This window comes from Lepisma saccharinum, chromosome 29 (genome assembly GCF_977018435.1).
Source record: "Lepisma saccharinum chromosome 29, izLepSacc3.1, whole genome shotgun sequence".
In the NCBI taxonomy this organism is placed as follows: Eukaryota; Metazoa; Arthropoda; class Insecta; order Zygentoma; family Lepismatidae; genus Lepisma; species Lepisma saccharinum.
Genome location: NC_139257.1, coordinates 22,953,259 through 22,968,664, shown reverse-complemented (window position 1 = coordinate 22,968,664; position 15,406 = coordinate 22,953,259). Strand labels below are relative to the sequence as shown.

General features: G+C 36.6%; 1 protein-coding gene across 1 annotated transcript in view; it reads right to left on the bottom strand.

Moving 5' to 3' along the window:
* LOC145981249 (secretin receptor-like) overlaps nucleotides 1-13,909 on the bottom strand; it is a 645,142-nt gene extending 631,233 nt beyond the window's left edge. The window contains exon 1 of the mRNA XM_083114400.1: nucleotides 13,608-13,909. The gene's annotated coding sequence lies outside the window, so the exon portion shown is untranslated. The remainder of the gene's footprint in view (nucleotides 1-13,607) is intronic.
* Between the last annotated feature and the right edge of the window lie 1,497 nt (nucleotides 13,910-15,406).

Sequence of the window (15,406 nt, the reverse complement as noted above, 5' to 3'; positions counted from 1 at the left end):
CTGAATATTCACTGTAATGTGGCCGAGGGTATGATCACCAAATCAAATGGCATAGGCACTCACAAACAAACTGGCATCATTGCAACATTCAAACCTAATTCCGAATTCATGGAGCCCATCATCTACAATCCATCCCCAACATTATATTTTCCTGTGTGCCATAACAGAATAGATTACATTGAATTGATGGTCACTAATGAAAAAGAAGAATTAGTTGATTTTGCTGGAGCCACAACAACTGCAATCATAGAGATTAACATTTAAATAAAAATACATACAATGGAAAATATTGAGAGTTATGAGCTACAATCATTCCCTCCAAACAGGAGGACATTTGCAAATTTAAATCAACCCAACACAGAAATAGAGGTTGATCTTGATGTAGGGGACGGATTTATACACCCCCACAGAGCAGATCTATACATCAAATTTGATGTTGTAAAGCTCGATGGTACAGATTATCCGGCAAATTCGAATATAAGATTGGTGGATAATTTTGTGCCGCATCTGTTCTCTGAAATTGAGATCAGAAAGCATGGCGTTGTTATAAACAGAATAGATTATCCCGGCATTACCTCCACAGCTTTGGCTACATTAAAATTATCCAAAACAGAGGCTTCATACTATCAAATAGGTGGATTTGAGGCTGGTGATAAGATATTATCCAAGAGCCACACAGTGCTGTTCCCCATGCGCCTGTTGCCAGGATTCTTCTCGGATTACAAAGAAATTATGTGGAAGGGTGGGTTAAGAATTACATTTAGAAGAGCTGCCAATGATAACAATGCTTTGATGAGGTACAGTGCGATAAACCCTACAGGAGAAGCTTTGCCTAATACCTTACCAGATGCAGGCAAATACATTATTCAGACTATGGAGCTAAGAATCCCGGTTGTTGAATATGAAGCCAGCTATGCTCTTAAATACAAAGCTGATATCCTAAAAAATCCACACATTCCTCTGCAATTTTATACATATCAATGCGTACAGAAGGTTGCCACTGGTACTTATTATGAATTTGATGCTACAAATTCATTCTCCAGCATACAATATGACATGCCGGATTTTGTAGTGGTATTGTTTCAGACTGGAAGACACAACAATCAGGAAAAAAATTCAAGTAAATTTGATAACTGCAACATCAAGAACATATATCTTAAAAATGGCAGAAATGGGGTATTTCCTAGAGAAAATTATAATTTAGACATGTCCAAGGGTGATTTCCTCAAATTATATGAGGCTTTTTCGGCTTTCAAAAGGGTCACTACGGGCAATACGGATATGTATTACACTCCAGATGAATTCAAAATACAGAGACCCATGTTTGTCATCAACACTTCAAAAAGGAAACAAGTTGTGGTTAATGACAGGACGAACATTAAAATTATCTGTGAATTCCACGAGGCATTACCCGATGACACCATATGTACTGTCATTCTCATAGGTGAAAAATCATATGTTTATGATGTAAGAAATGAGAGAGTCACGGAGCAATTCTAGAAGCCCGATTCAAACACAAAAGCCCTTTGATTACAAAGCAATAATACCAACACTTTGCTGTCAGAGAGGCCCCAGACACTCTACCAGCTTTGAAACCTCAACTGTATTATCAGCTAGCAGTGAATATCTTATGTATGGGCAGTTGTATGTATTTCAATCTTATATCAGGACTCGAACCCAAAGCCCCTGATTACAATGCAACACTATTAACACTTCTCAATATGGAATATGCCCACATTTTACTGGGTTCTGAGACCTTAATGCAGACAAAATTGGATTTTGAACTGCCATAATATTTTCTAAGTCCTTGCCTAGGCTCATATTATCAGAATAGAATTGCTTTCAGAATGAAGGGGGGTCGGTTCATTGCCACTGTGTGAAAATATGTATTTTTATCTCAATAATCTTTGTTACACTTTTACATGTTGCAGACATGTTACACTTTTCCCCTGTCGCACAGAAAGATTAATGGCCCCTTCAGTGAATAGAAAAATCATTAATGTTCCCTTCTAGCGTGTAGATTTTATCTCTTGCGTGCCGGCAAGGCATGCAAACAATTAATTATGCTTACCCGCTCTTCTCCTATTGTATTGAGCAAGTGGTTATAAAACATGAGAAAATAAGAAAATTGAGAAATTCAGTTTTTTGTACAATATATTGTTGTAAAACATTTTTTTACCAGGGTTTCAGATTTGGGGGCTATCAACTAGCAGTAATTATTCTCAAAATCTCACTTGTGGACATATTATTTTGCCACATGTATTTCAATCTTAAATATTTTATCAGGACTCGAACCCCGAGCCTTTTGTTTACAAGGCAACAATATTATCATTTTGCCATCAGGGGAGGCTTCATATTTTATGAGGACTTAAACCCGAACCTCCACACCTGAAAAATTAGGGTATAAGCCCCTCTTGCCATTGTCTTAAGTATGGGTAAATCTATCTGTTGAGCCCTCGCCTTTTCTACACTAGAAATTCAGAAGTTCTTAAAAATCAGAGCATATCACACCTGAAGAATTGGGGTACAGGCCCCATCTTGGCATTGTTTTAAGTGTAAGCAAATCTGATTGTTCAATCAAATAGCCTCGCCTTTTCTACACTTGTAAGTGGTCCTGTCCCTACCGTAAACACTACTACTTACTGTGACTAATTTTACTTTCTTTGAGTTCTTTGAGTTCGTGTTTTAAGTCCACTTTATGCACAGTAAGGCTAATCGGGACTGGATCTACAGTTTAAAGTGGGATCCGAACCACTTGTGCCTCCACCGGGTATCGAACCCGGGACCCCTTGATTACAAGGCAATGACACTACCACTGAGCCATGGGGGAGACCCTAATTTTACTTTCAAACCACAGATTTAATTCTACTTTAAAACCACAGATTTAATTCTACTTTAAAACCACAGATTAATTTTACTTTCAAACCACAGATTTAATTTTACTTTCAAACCACAGATTTAATTCTACTTTCAAACCGCAGATTTAATTCTACTTTAAGACCACAGATTTAATTTTACTTTCAAACCACAGATTTAATTCTACTTTAAAACCACAGATTTAATTTTACTTTCAAACCACAGATTTAATTTTACTTTCAAACCACAGATTTAATTCTACTTTAAAACCACAGATTTAATTCTACTTTAAAACCACAGATTTAATTGTACTTTAAAACCACAGATTTAATTCTACTTTAAAACCACAGATTTAATTCTACTTTAAAACCACAGATTTAATTCTACTTTAAAACCACAGATTTAATTTTACTTTCAAACCACAGATTTAATTCTACTTTAAAACCACAGATTTAATTTTACTTTAAAACCACAGATTTAATTTTACTTTCAAACCACAGATTTAATTCTACTTTAAAACCACAGATTTAATTCTACTTTAAAACCACAGATTTAATTTTACTTTAAAACCACAGATTTAATTTTACTTTCAAACCACAGATTTAATTTTACTTTCAAACCACAGATTTAATTCTACTTTAAAACCACAGATTTAATTTTACTTTCAAACCACAGATTTAATTTTACTTTCAAACCACAGATTTAATTCTACTTTAAAACCACAGATTTAATTTTACTTTCAAACCACAGATTTAATTTTACTTTCAAACCACAGATTTAATTCTACTTTAAAACCACAGAATTTAATTTTACTTTCAAACCACAGATTTAATTCTACTTTAAAACCACAGATTTAATTTTACTTTCAAACCACAGATTTAATTTTACTTTCAAACCGCAGATTTAATTTTACTTTCAAACCACAGTCTTAATTCTACTTTAAAACCACAGATTTAATTCTACTTTAAAACCACAGATTTAATTTTACTTTCAAACCACAGATTTAATTTTACTTTCAAACCACAGATTTAATTCTACTTTAAAACCACAGATTTAATTTTACTTTAAAACCACAGATTTAATTTTACTTTCAAACCACAGATTTAATTTTACTTTCAAACCACAGATTTAATTTTACTTTAAAACCACAGATTAAAGCGATAATTGTGGTCTGCAAGGAAACCAGGACAGCAAAGTACGCTTCGCTTAAAGTATTTTACGTTTGCTGGAGAAAAAATAAATTTACCACAATTAATTGAAGGGCTCCGGTGTAAAGCCTGTAAGTGCAAACATCGCAGTTATTTAGCAAATAATCCTGGAAGATGCTTTTAAGGGATGGAAAATTTTTCGAGTCTCCTCCGCCCAAAGTTAGGCAGGCCCAGTTTAATTCCGCCCCCTCAAAATTAGGTCCCAAGTTATATGTCCTTGCCTCTCGCGACAACACAGGCACCCAAATTTCATACTCGGGAAGTTCCTGAATAACAGGTGGTCGGTGGATCATGATTACCAGCAGCCGTGACCCAGAAATATGTCGCCATGCCAAGATTCCTCCGATGTTATTTTATTTTTAGACTTAATTTATTCCCAAGATCGTCTCTCCACGAGCTAAGGGCGATGAGCCGACAGCTTGTTATGTTTACGGTCATCAATCAGTGTTCACAAGCCAAAAAAAACTGACATTTTTAAGAAAGCCATAACAGATATCAACAACATTTCTAATGAGGTTTAAGAGGAGTAAGTAGTATTTTGCAGTGATGTAGAAATACCATTGGCACTTCTCTTTCGAAAACTGCAGATGCCTATTTATCTATGTATGTATGTGTGTCTCCGTTACTGTACTTAATGGTAGAGTCTCTGCCATTTGTGAAAATGTTGTAATCATGTTCCGATCATCTTGATCACCTTGTCTACAAAATTTGATTCCAGTTGATGTTTTTTTTATTTGGCGTCGCTTTTCTTCCACTTTTGGCAAAGCACAATGATGAGGATGAGTGATGATAAATTCATGCAGATTGACTCATGCCAATGATGGGATTCGAACCTGGGACTACTGTGATAAAATAATGTTTTCTTTTCTGATTTCGCATAAAGCGGTTGTGGAGCTTTCACCCAGCCTGAAATCAGTGGGTACCTGGGGGAAACCCTGGGGGGAAAAGGCGGCCGTAGCGTGGTGCTGATCACATCACCTCCAAAATGACCTTGTGTGACCTACCCCCACATATCCTAAATGTGCCTCCATGGCACTGTGCTAAATGCACGGGGAATTTTAGCTTTACCTTGCTTCTATTTTTCAAATATCTACTATGTTTAGTTTCCTGGTGGAGGTACAGTCACCGTCATTAATAATGATACACCCAGATCCTGAAATACTCGCTCCCTTGCAAGGCGTTCTTGAAAATTTGCTATTTAAATTCACTTATCACCGTAGTTAGGCAACACACATAGCGTCTTGTAAGGAATCAAGCATTTCAGGATCTGGGTGTCACATTATTAATGACGGTGACTGTACATTGTGCAGTGGTTCGAAATCCACTTGAAGGTGCCCCCCAATTGCCTTGGGGCCCCCACCAAAAGGAAGCTGTGAAGGGCCTCCACCAAAAAAAAATATTTTAACCAAAATTACATAACAAGTTGCATTTGAAACATAAAAAAAAATCAATATTGTCGTATGTCTACATTCTTCTGGATGTAATTGCAGCACAGCTCTCAGTCGATCTGTTTGTAGATATCTGAAGCTTTATACCCTCCCCCCCCAAGGCCAATGGCGCAATCACACCAAAATCTTGTCATATGTCCCCCCCGAAAAATTGTAATCATTAGCGCCCTCAAACCATATCGTAATTCCCATGAAGTATTAAATTACGACATCATGTGTACTTTTTCTTACCTTTACTGAACACTATACTTGATCTGCCCTTCCTACCTAAACAGCGGTGCCCATCACGTAAGACTGTCCCTAAAATCGTTCATCATAATCTCCCGAAAATAGTTTGGATGAATAAGTAATAATTGAGGTCTATTTGAATGATATATCATGTTAAACTGTAATAACTTTTTAATTGTTCGATTTTCGAAAAAGAAAACTTAAAGCTTTGATTGGTTAAATGTAGTAAATTAAATTATGTAAATGTGCATATAAATAGTGTTTGTGAGTGGGTTTATAAAACTCGCAATTTGAGTATTTAACACAAGTTGTTACACAACTTAAGATCAAGATAGAAAATTCAACCTTGGCAAACCAAATAACATCCTCCAGCCGAATGACCGATTTAATTATTGTTTCACGGGACATTACAGAGCCCTAGCTAGAAATTGTTAAGCTCAATGCGATACGGTTCCTCTTTCAAAGAACTCACCCCCCCCCACCCCGTTTTATCGGGGTAAATATATTTTTTTTTTATCCCATAACAATAATTACGTGGATTTTATCTTCAGTGCAAATTTAGCTTGTTAAACTAAAATTTTCCTGTCACAAGAAGTTAGAAATGCAAATTCAATATATTTTTGTTCCAAATGATGCGCCTGCTTTAAATTAAGCAGTATACCAACACTAAGAATTATATTTTAAGAAGTGATGTTATTAATGAATATCAAGAATATCGCTTATGTCTTGTAATGCAACTGTAGTATAAAACTTCACATTCAGCTCAGTAAAGCGCCAACCATCATTCTCGCAACAGATTATTTCGAGCGAAGCGAGCAAGAAAATTTTAACATCCACTTCTTTGCAGGCTTTCAAGAATATTAATTTAATGAGGTATCAATACTTTCTAAGGATCCCGAGATATTTAGCCTTTTCCAGCTTCTCTTTTGTCACGTTCGAGGTCGAAAACGTGTGGATTCCATATCGCTAAATACAGTCTCCAAAATTTAATGTTCGAACTCTCTCCACTACAGAAATCCCTTGACAATATAAGATTTAACACTTTATCAAGAGCTTCCTATCCTCCCCTTTAAATTTAATACTCAATTCTACCACCAAGATTTCCATGCCCATTTTCGACTTACTGTTGATATTGAAGAGTGAATATTACTTACTAAAAAAAGAAATCTCAGTCTCCACACCAGAATTTCCGCAACAACCTAAGACAATAGTAATATACAAGAATTGGATACCCCCTTCAATTTAATTCTCAATCCTCCTCTAACTAAATTACTCGCCATGATCTAAAGCCTAGAGTAGGATACTGTCCACCCCAACCTTTAATACAGATCCCCCCGCCCCAAGAACACACTTGTCAATTAATGCCTAAAATGTAATAGTTGGATTTCCTCCCTCCCTTGATAATATCCTTAAACACTTTCTTTTCGTCATCTAATGGATTAAATACGGTGCATTTAAGGTGTAAAATTTGCACATATATTTTGGAGAAATATATAATTTTGAATTTTATATTATTTAAAGGGCAAAAATCCCCCCCCCCCAAATGCAGATATCGCAATTTGACTGTGCTGTGGAAATAAGACACACTTATTCAAACTGGAACCCTCGCTAGAGAATGAGCTGGCTACAGTTTGCACACCCAGTAAGCAGTAGCAATGTCAAACATCAGGAAGACATAACTGTCTATTTATGGAACTGTCTACTATTGTATGTAAGGACCCGTTCCGCAGTACATTTCCCAATGTCGAAATTCTCTTTAGAATGTCTTTGGTCTTAGTGGTAACAAACTGCAGCGGAGAAAGATCTTTCTCAAAAATGAAATTAGTGAAAAACAGGCTTCGTGCTGCGATGGACAGGATCGCTTATCCAATCTTTGTTTATTAAGCATTGAACATGAACTTCTTCGTGAATTGGACTTCGATGATATAGTAGATGAATTTTCGGCGAAAAAGGCAAGAAAAGGGTGTTGTCGGTAATTGTCCAGTAGATGGATTGTGCATATGTAGTGACATATTTACTCTTAATTGTAAATAATATAATTTATAATAAATTATGTACGTCTGAACCCCCTTAGTATTTACTATATATTGTAGTTACGTGTTCACTCTTCATACAGCTGATATAGAGCTGTAATATAGAAAACAAAATTCAGGATGAAAATCGATCAGAAATTTTAAATAATATTATTCATAACAGTGAGATGATGATGCTGATTCTGGAGTTGGCAACCTGATTTCTTATGAGTTGGCAACCTAATTTCTTATGAGTTGGCAACCTAATTTCTTATGAGTTGGCAACCTGATTTCTTATGAGTTGGCAACCTGATTTCTTATGAGTTGGCAACCTAATTTGTTATGAGTTGGCAACATGATTTCCTACCTGGTATCTAGCTCACGATTCCAGTACCACTGTTCTCACATTGTAAGGATGTCCAATATGTAACTAATCGCACTATAGTGTTTAATACTTTCGTCCTGTAACCTTATTTTACTGCGCTATTCTTCCTGCAAACCTATCTGCGATATGTTCGATTGTGAATGACTACTGATTCTAAAATCAGGTCTACCATTTCAACTGCTGAAAATTGGAGGTTAACATATTGAGCTAATAAAGCTCCTAGTAAAAAATAATAAAAAAAGTGGGGGGCCCCACCAAACATTTTCCCCAGGGGCTTCCACAAACCTTGATACGGTCTGCATGCGTCCCTCCCAAATTATATTATTCGCACACTCAAACCATATAGTAATCCTCACAAAGTAACGCTCAGGGCGATAATATAATGCTGTTCCTCTTTCAAGGAACTCACCCTTCGTTTTCTATGGGTAAAAATTATTATTTTAGTAACCCATAACAATAATTACGTAGATTTTGACTTCAGTGCAAATTTAACTTGTCAAAGTAAACTTTTTCTGTGATGTGAAGTTGGAAATGCGGATTCGATACATTTTTGTTCCAACTGATGCACCTGCTTTAAATTAAGCAGTAGCTATACCAACACTAAGCATTAAGTGATGTTATTAAAGAATATCGAGAATATCGCTTACGTTTTGTAATGCACCTATAGTATAAAACTTCACATTCACCTCAGCAAAGCGCCAAAGGAACACTCAATCTTGTGAAGCGAGCAAAGAAAACAACAATTATATCCATCTCTTTGCAGGCTTTCAAGGATCCGGAGATAATTAATTAGTCTTTTCCAGCTTCTCTTTTGGCACGTTCGGGGTCTAAACGTCGCTAAATTCAGTCTTCAAAATTTAATGTTCGAACTCTCTCTCCACTACAAAAATTCCTTTACAACTAAGATTTAACACTTTATCGAAAACTTCCTATTTCCCCCTTTAAATTTAATACTCAATCCTATCATCATAATTTCCAAGCCAATTTTAGATTTACTGTTGATATTGAAGAGTGGATATTGTCTCCTCCAAAACATTAATTCTCAGTCTCAATAGTAATACTCAAGAATTGGATACCCCTTCAATTTAATGCTCAATCCCCCTCCAACTTAAATACCCGCCATAATCTAAGACCTAGAGTTGGATACTGCCCCCCCCCCGTTTAATTCAGAATCCCCCCCTCAGAACCCACGTGTAAAATAGGGCCTAATATTTTGGAGGTGGATATTTCTCCAGCCGCCCTCCCTTCGATAAGTAAATGTTTTAATTTTATATTATTTGAAGGTAAAAAAAAAAAAATTCAATGGCGCAACCTGCGCCATAATTCCCCCCTGTGGGCACCCCTGCAGTCTCGGTTAGTTCAGCTGGCTTTAAAGGAACTTGGCTTTTGATGTGAAAACACACACACACACTCTACAAGCTTACAGCGTATACTGTGCTCCTTAGAGAAAAAATTCTAGATTCGTCTATGAAATGAAGAGCTAAAGTTAGTGCAACCAGCACAATGTGCGTTCCAGAGACGACTCCGAGGTATATCCTGAGATTCCGCAACCTTGCCTACTTAACGATCGACTTTATATGTGGCAACAACTTACACTGTGTTGCCTACATAGTAAGGGGAAATATAGGGACCATTTATGCGTTTTCTTTACAAAACTAAATTGGCTCAAATTAATTGATCGGCGAAAGGTACACAAACTCAAAGGAACCGGCTTATCTCACGAGCAGATTCTCACAACCTTGACACCAGATCGCGAGGGACAACTCAACTACTCATTCCCCTCCATGACTCAAATTTTTATTCAAAATCTTTCACCGTTTCTACTTCTCGTCTTTGAAACTCGAAATCCAGAACTCATCTTCAGCATATGTCTTTAAGACACAATTAAAACATTTTTTATTGGGCACAAATAGTTAGCACATTATATTTTAGTGATAAATTGAATACAGTTAAGCGTAGAAAAACACTGAAAACCCTTATTCACCTTAATATTTAAAATCCCTGACTACTGTCATGAATATGTGATTGTGTATGTGTGAGTTTTGTTATATGCTCGTGAGTTGGTTAGGTTTTTATTCTCGTATGTATTTTTTTCTTATCCTTTTTTTTTGTAATTTTTTCTTTGTAATTTGCTTTGTGCAGTTAACAAATAAGAGAAATACTATTCATTATACATACTCTGTAAATAGTGAATTGCTTCCTCAGGTGTACGTAGTAAAAGATCTTGGTGTTCTTATTGATTCTTCCTTGACGTTCAAACAGCATATCTCACATGCTCTTAATAACGCATACAAAATACTAGGCTTTATTATTAGAAATACTAAGAATTTGAGAAGTATAAACTGTATAACAACCATATACAACAGTATTGTAAGAAGTAGACTGGAATATGCTTCAATTATCTGGTCACCAATCTACAAATCGCATGAAAATACCGTGGAGAGAACACAGAAGAAATTTTTGAGGTATTTATATTATATAAAATATAAAAAGCCAGTACAATATAATGTGCCATATCAAAATTTGCTGCATGAATTTAATTTTAAGAGCCTTTGTAATAGGCGGAATATTCTGTATTACTTATACTTACATAAAACTGTAAACGGTATATTAGACAATAGTTATTTCCTCAGTCAACTACAATTCAATACCAGAAAAAGTAATTTACGTGAGCGAAACTTACTGATTACGAAAATTCCCAAAACTGAGAAATATAAAAGCAGCCCATTAAGTAGAATGTGTGATTTGTATAATACGCTTTCAATGAATAACCAGGCCTTAGATGTATCATTGCCATTCAAACTAGTATATAAAAAAATGATTGAATCAGAATTATGACAACAAATACACTGTAATCATTCCGGTATCACTATTCTCCCCATTATTTTCCATTATATTCTACAATTATATATCTATAGGTATTTGATGTATGTAATTATTGCACAACTCTTTGTTCTAGTATGGTGAAAGACAAGAGAAAGCGTCAGATTGTTTAATTTCATTATTGATTATGTTATTGATGTATGTTTATATATTTGCTAATTGTATTGTTTTCTTTGGGTTTTTTTCCTGCCGTCTGTAATTGAAGGTTTACCTCTGTTGAGGGCAGTAAATAAATAAATAAATTTCGTTTCTTTATTTTAATATTTACCTTTCTATGTAATGGTTTAAATGTTGTTTTCTAATTTTCATATGATCAAATTTCGATGTAAACATTGTTAAGTGGTAGAAAAGGCTACAAAGCCTTAACTTCGCCATGATACACAAGACGCAATAAATAAATAAGGGGTATTGAACTCTGGATATAATATCACCCAGAGAAGATAAGAGAATGTTTAACCAAGTGCTCAAAAGCAATTAATATATGTAAATATGAGTTCAGAAAGGAAAATTTAAGGCGATATCGAAGCTCAAATTCTCATTACAGGTCAAAAGAGTCAACATAAACATCTTGATCCCGTTGCAGCGTAACAGAAATTATAAATAGAAGATATTTAATGATCTTGAGTCGTAAAACGGACAATAATCGTGACACTGTGGCACTTTCTGTTGGTTAATCAGCTGTCCAGAGTGCTAGATGTCGTATGTTCGATCCTAGGGACGGAAATCTTCATTAAATTTGCCTATCTTTCGTATATTGCACCGCAAGACAGGCTACAATGGCAACAGTGCAGTCCAGTAGACACAACAGTACAATTTGTACTTTATGTTATTCTCGACATCCATAGTTCCGAACGCTGAATCGATATTATGGGCTGTATTCAGAACTACAACTGTTTAGTAGTAGGCGTCATATTTGTAGAATGCAGCGTCACTTTTCTTCCAATCTTGGCTAAGCGCAACGTAGATGATGAATGTTGATTGCATGAAATTGATGAAGGACACTCACAGGCCGGGACTCGAACCCGGAACTTTCGGTCAAGAGTTGGCCACTCGACACACTCAGCCACCCAAGCGGTAGTTTTCTCTGGTCTATTATAACACCATTAACACTAACTCTTAATTTTAGCATATAGGAAGGGAGAAGAGAGTACTAGTGAGAAAATGGAAGGAGGGCAAGGAAGAAGACACAATGAACTGGAATGGGGGACGGAAGATAAACAAAGAATGCAAGAAGGTGTTAGAAAGAGTGGAAAGGACAAGAGAGAAGAAGGAGAGTCCAACCACTTTCCAGTTGATAGGAAATGTTTAGCTAAATCGCCTGTCAGGCGAAAGTACAGTTGACAAGGGAAGGCCACCTGCTGGAATGTTCCAGAAACAACTTTCTAATAATCTTGTGTCTGGAGGGGAGTGATTTTTGTGTATATATATCGTCCTGTTTTGTACCTTTGTTTCACTTGTACTGGGTACAGGGTCTGAAGAAGACCTTGCTACAAGGTTGAAACGTTACGTTTAGTTTATGTTTTAAAATTAAATAAATTTCTGCCTTGGTCAGCATATTGAGTTTCTCTCTGTTCTCATTAATAACAAATATAATAAAACTAATTGTACAATTAAAAGCCAGTTTGGTGACGAAGTGCGTCCACTTTCGATTTCGTCACTGAAGTTCCCGGGTTGAAATCCCAACCTGGGTGTAGATGTTCATTGTGAAATCAATTCCATCTAATCATAACTAATCCCCATCGTCACGATCAGTCAGAAGTGGCAGAGAAGCAACGCAAAATAACAAAGACACAAATGCTTTGAAATTTTCTTATAAATTCTATAGACTTAACTTTCGCATCATGACGCAAACTATTTAAAATTTACCCCAGTTTCAGCTATCTTGGGTGACGAATTGTCGACTGACGAATGAACTGCTGAAGGATCCGGATTCGAGTCCCGGCCGGGTCACAGGTGCATTTTCATCAATTTCAGCTGATCATCATTAGTGTTAACGAAACGGACGATAATTTAAATGCGTTTATTATTTTGACTTTTAATTATTAAGAAGACTGAATCAATGCTTATTCAACGGGAAATGAAAGTGAATGAAATAAAGAATGCCAAAGCTGCCTAATTTCTTAGCTATTGTCCGAATTCTCTGCCAGGTTGCTGAAATTTTCGGGAGGGACTTGTTAATTTCGTGGGGGGCATTTCCACACGCCCTTCCTGGCCACCCCCTGAATTCATCACTGATCCGTTTGTCGCCATTAATTCAAAGGTGCGGAAAAGTGACGCAAATTAAGTGTGTTCATCGTAAAGACATGTTAAGGTCCCTTACATTATAAAGATCTGTTAAAGCTCCGCATGTAACTATGACCTCGGCCTTTTTCCGAATTTCCACTGATGTGGAGTGGTGGTTTTCCATGTTAATTCGCAACACAAATAAATGTATTTAAAATATATTCACTTATTGTGGCAACTATAGCGATTGTAAGCAAAAGCATAACTATTTTTTCGTAAAGTTCTTCGCAAATTTTGCAGTAGCGAAAGATAATAAAAGCAACAGGAAATATGATGAACAACTGTGAAAATATTTCGTTCCTACCTGGTATCTAGCTCGATTCCAGTACCGCTGTTCTCACATTGTTAAGTATGTCCAATATGTAACTAATCGCACTATAGTGTTAATATTTCCGGCGCACGACGTGAGTTAGGGCCTAAGCCCGTGTCAGCAAACACAAATTTCACCCTTTCCTTACAGATTCATTTCTATACATTATATAAACTTGATATCTGTCACTTGACAGTCTGTAAGAAACGATAAATATTTCAACTTTATTTCGCGCGCGTAACACGTTCGGTTGACGCCGAAACGAAGGTTTTACAACACGACAGATGCGGTGTCTCGTCTCGACACCACTGCATGTTCCGCCCCCCGGTTAACTTTACCAGCACCGGCGCTGGTGGTGGCACCTATCGACATCCAGCTGAAACCAGCGTCAAAACTCGCTGGCGCACGGCGCGTGTTGCCAACCATGAAGTGATTTCACTGCTCGTAGTGAATTTTCACATTTCTGCTTTTCCTATATGTACGTAGCGACGATGCGGAGGAATAATGATTGGATGTAAATGTTGAATGTATTAACATATGATCAAACAAGTTAGTACTTATATTTTTATAATTGTAGTTATTCTTATTATTATTGATCAATTATTGATTGGTTTATTTTACTTCCTCTTTCTTCATCGTTTTCATCGCGTCGTGTCCGATCCGGTGCGCGGCTGGCCCTAGCTACTATGTACCATTTATGTTCCCAGTTTATTCTTTACGAATATGTAATATATTGAAAACTTCAGTCAGAGAATGTCCGGTCTAAGGCGCTGTGCTTTGGGCTACAGACGGCATGGGTTCGAGTCCACCTGGGTTCAGTCTCTGGGTTCTCGGCCTGTGTATAGGACGAATCTAGGACAATTGCGATGGCGGGCAATTGCGATGACGCTAAAATCACGGACAATTTCGATGATTTTGACGGTGAAAGTCATTTTACATATTAATGGTAGGACAATTTCGACGATTAGGACCTAAGCAAAGGTTCCACAGAACTAATAATGCTGTAGAAGGTTGGAACAACAAAATCAATAAATGGCTTGGAAGACAGCATCCAAAAATTCATTATGTTCTGGCCTGCCTGAAGAGGCAAGCATATGACACATACATCAAGTACACGCGGATGGAACTTAATCTACGTAGAAGGTCAGAAAAGGAAGAAGCGTGACATTAAAATCGACGAGAGATTTGGAAAGTGTATTCACACGTATCAACGGACGGGTGACATCAAAAGGTGTCTGTTGGCTCTAGGCCATGTTCAAAAACTTGATTGAATCAATTCCCAGCCAACGGTAAATAACTCTGGGAGAAAACAAAGTGGTGAATGCAAACCCACCTTAAAGAGAGCCCGATTACTAATTTTGTCTTTGACCAACTTTTAAAACCCAGGTTTTAATTAGGAAATATTTTGTAGTGTGTAACGTCCACCCCTTAGAACGCAGCTTTACCAACCTTTACAATTCCACCCCCCTCTTCGAAAAAAAAAACCTGCGTGTGATAGTGTGTTCACGCGGGATTTTTTAAAAGATGCAGTGGCGTGCCAATAATATTCGTATGGTTGGGAAATGACCGTGAAAAAGAAGTTGTTTTCTTTTTCAGCTAGTCAGTTCTACATTTTGTCATATTTTCCTTTCCGTAGTATTTTTTAATACCAAAGTGGGGGTTATGTCCCACTCAAAGACAAAAACCCCTTCAGCACACACTAGGGAGAACATTCTGAGTGTGGTTTATACACAAAATTGAAATAATATATTTACTTTATGACAAACAAAAACTACCATAAACTGAGTTTGTTC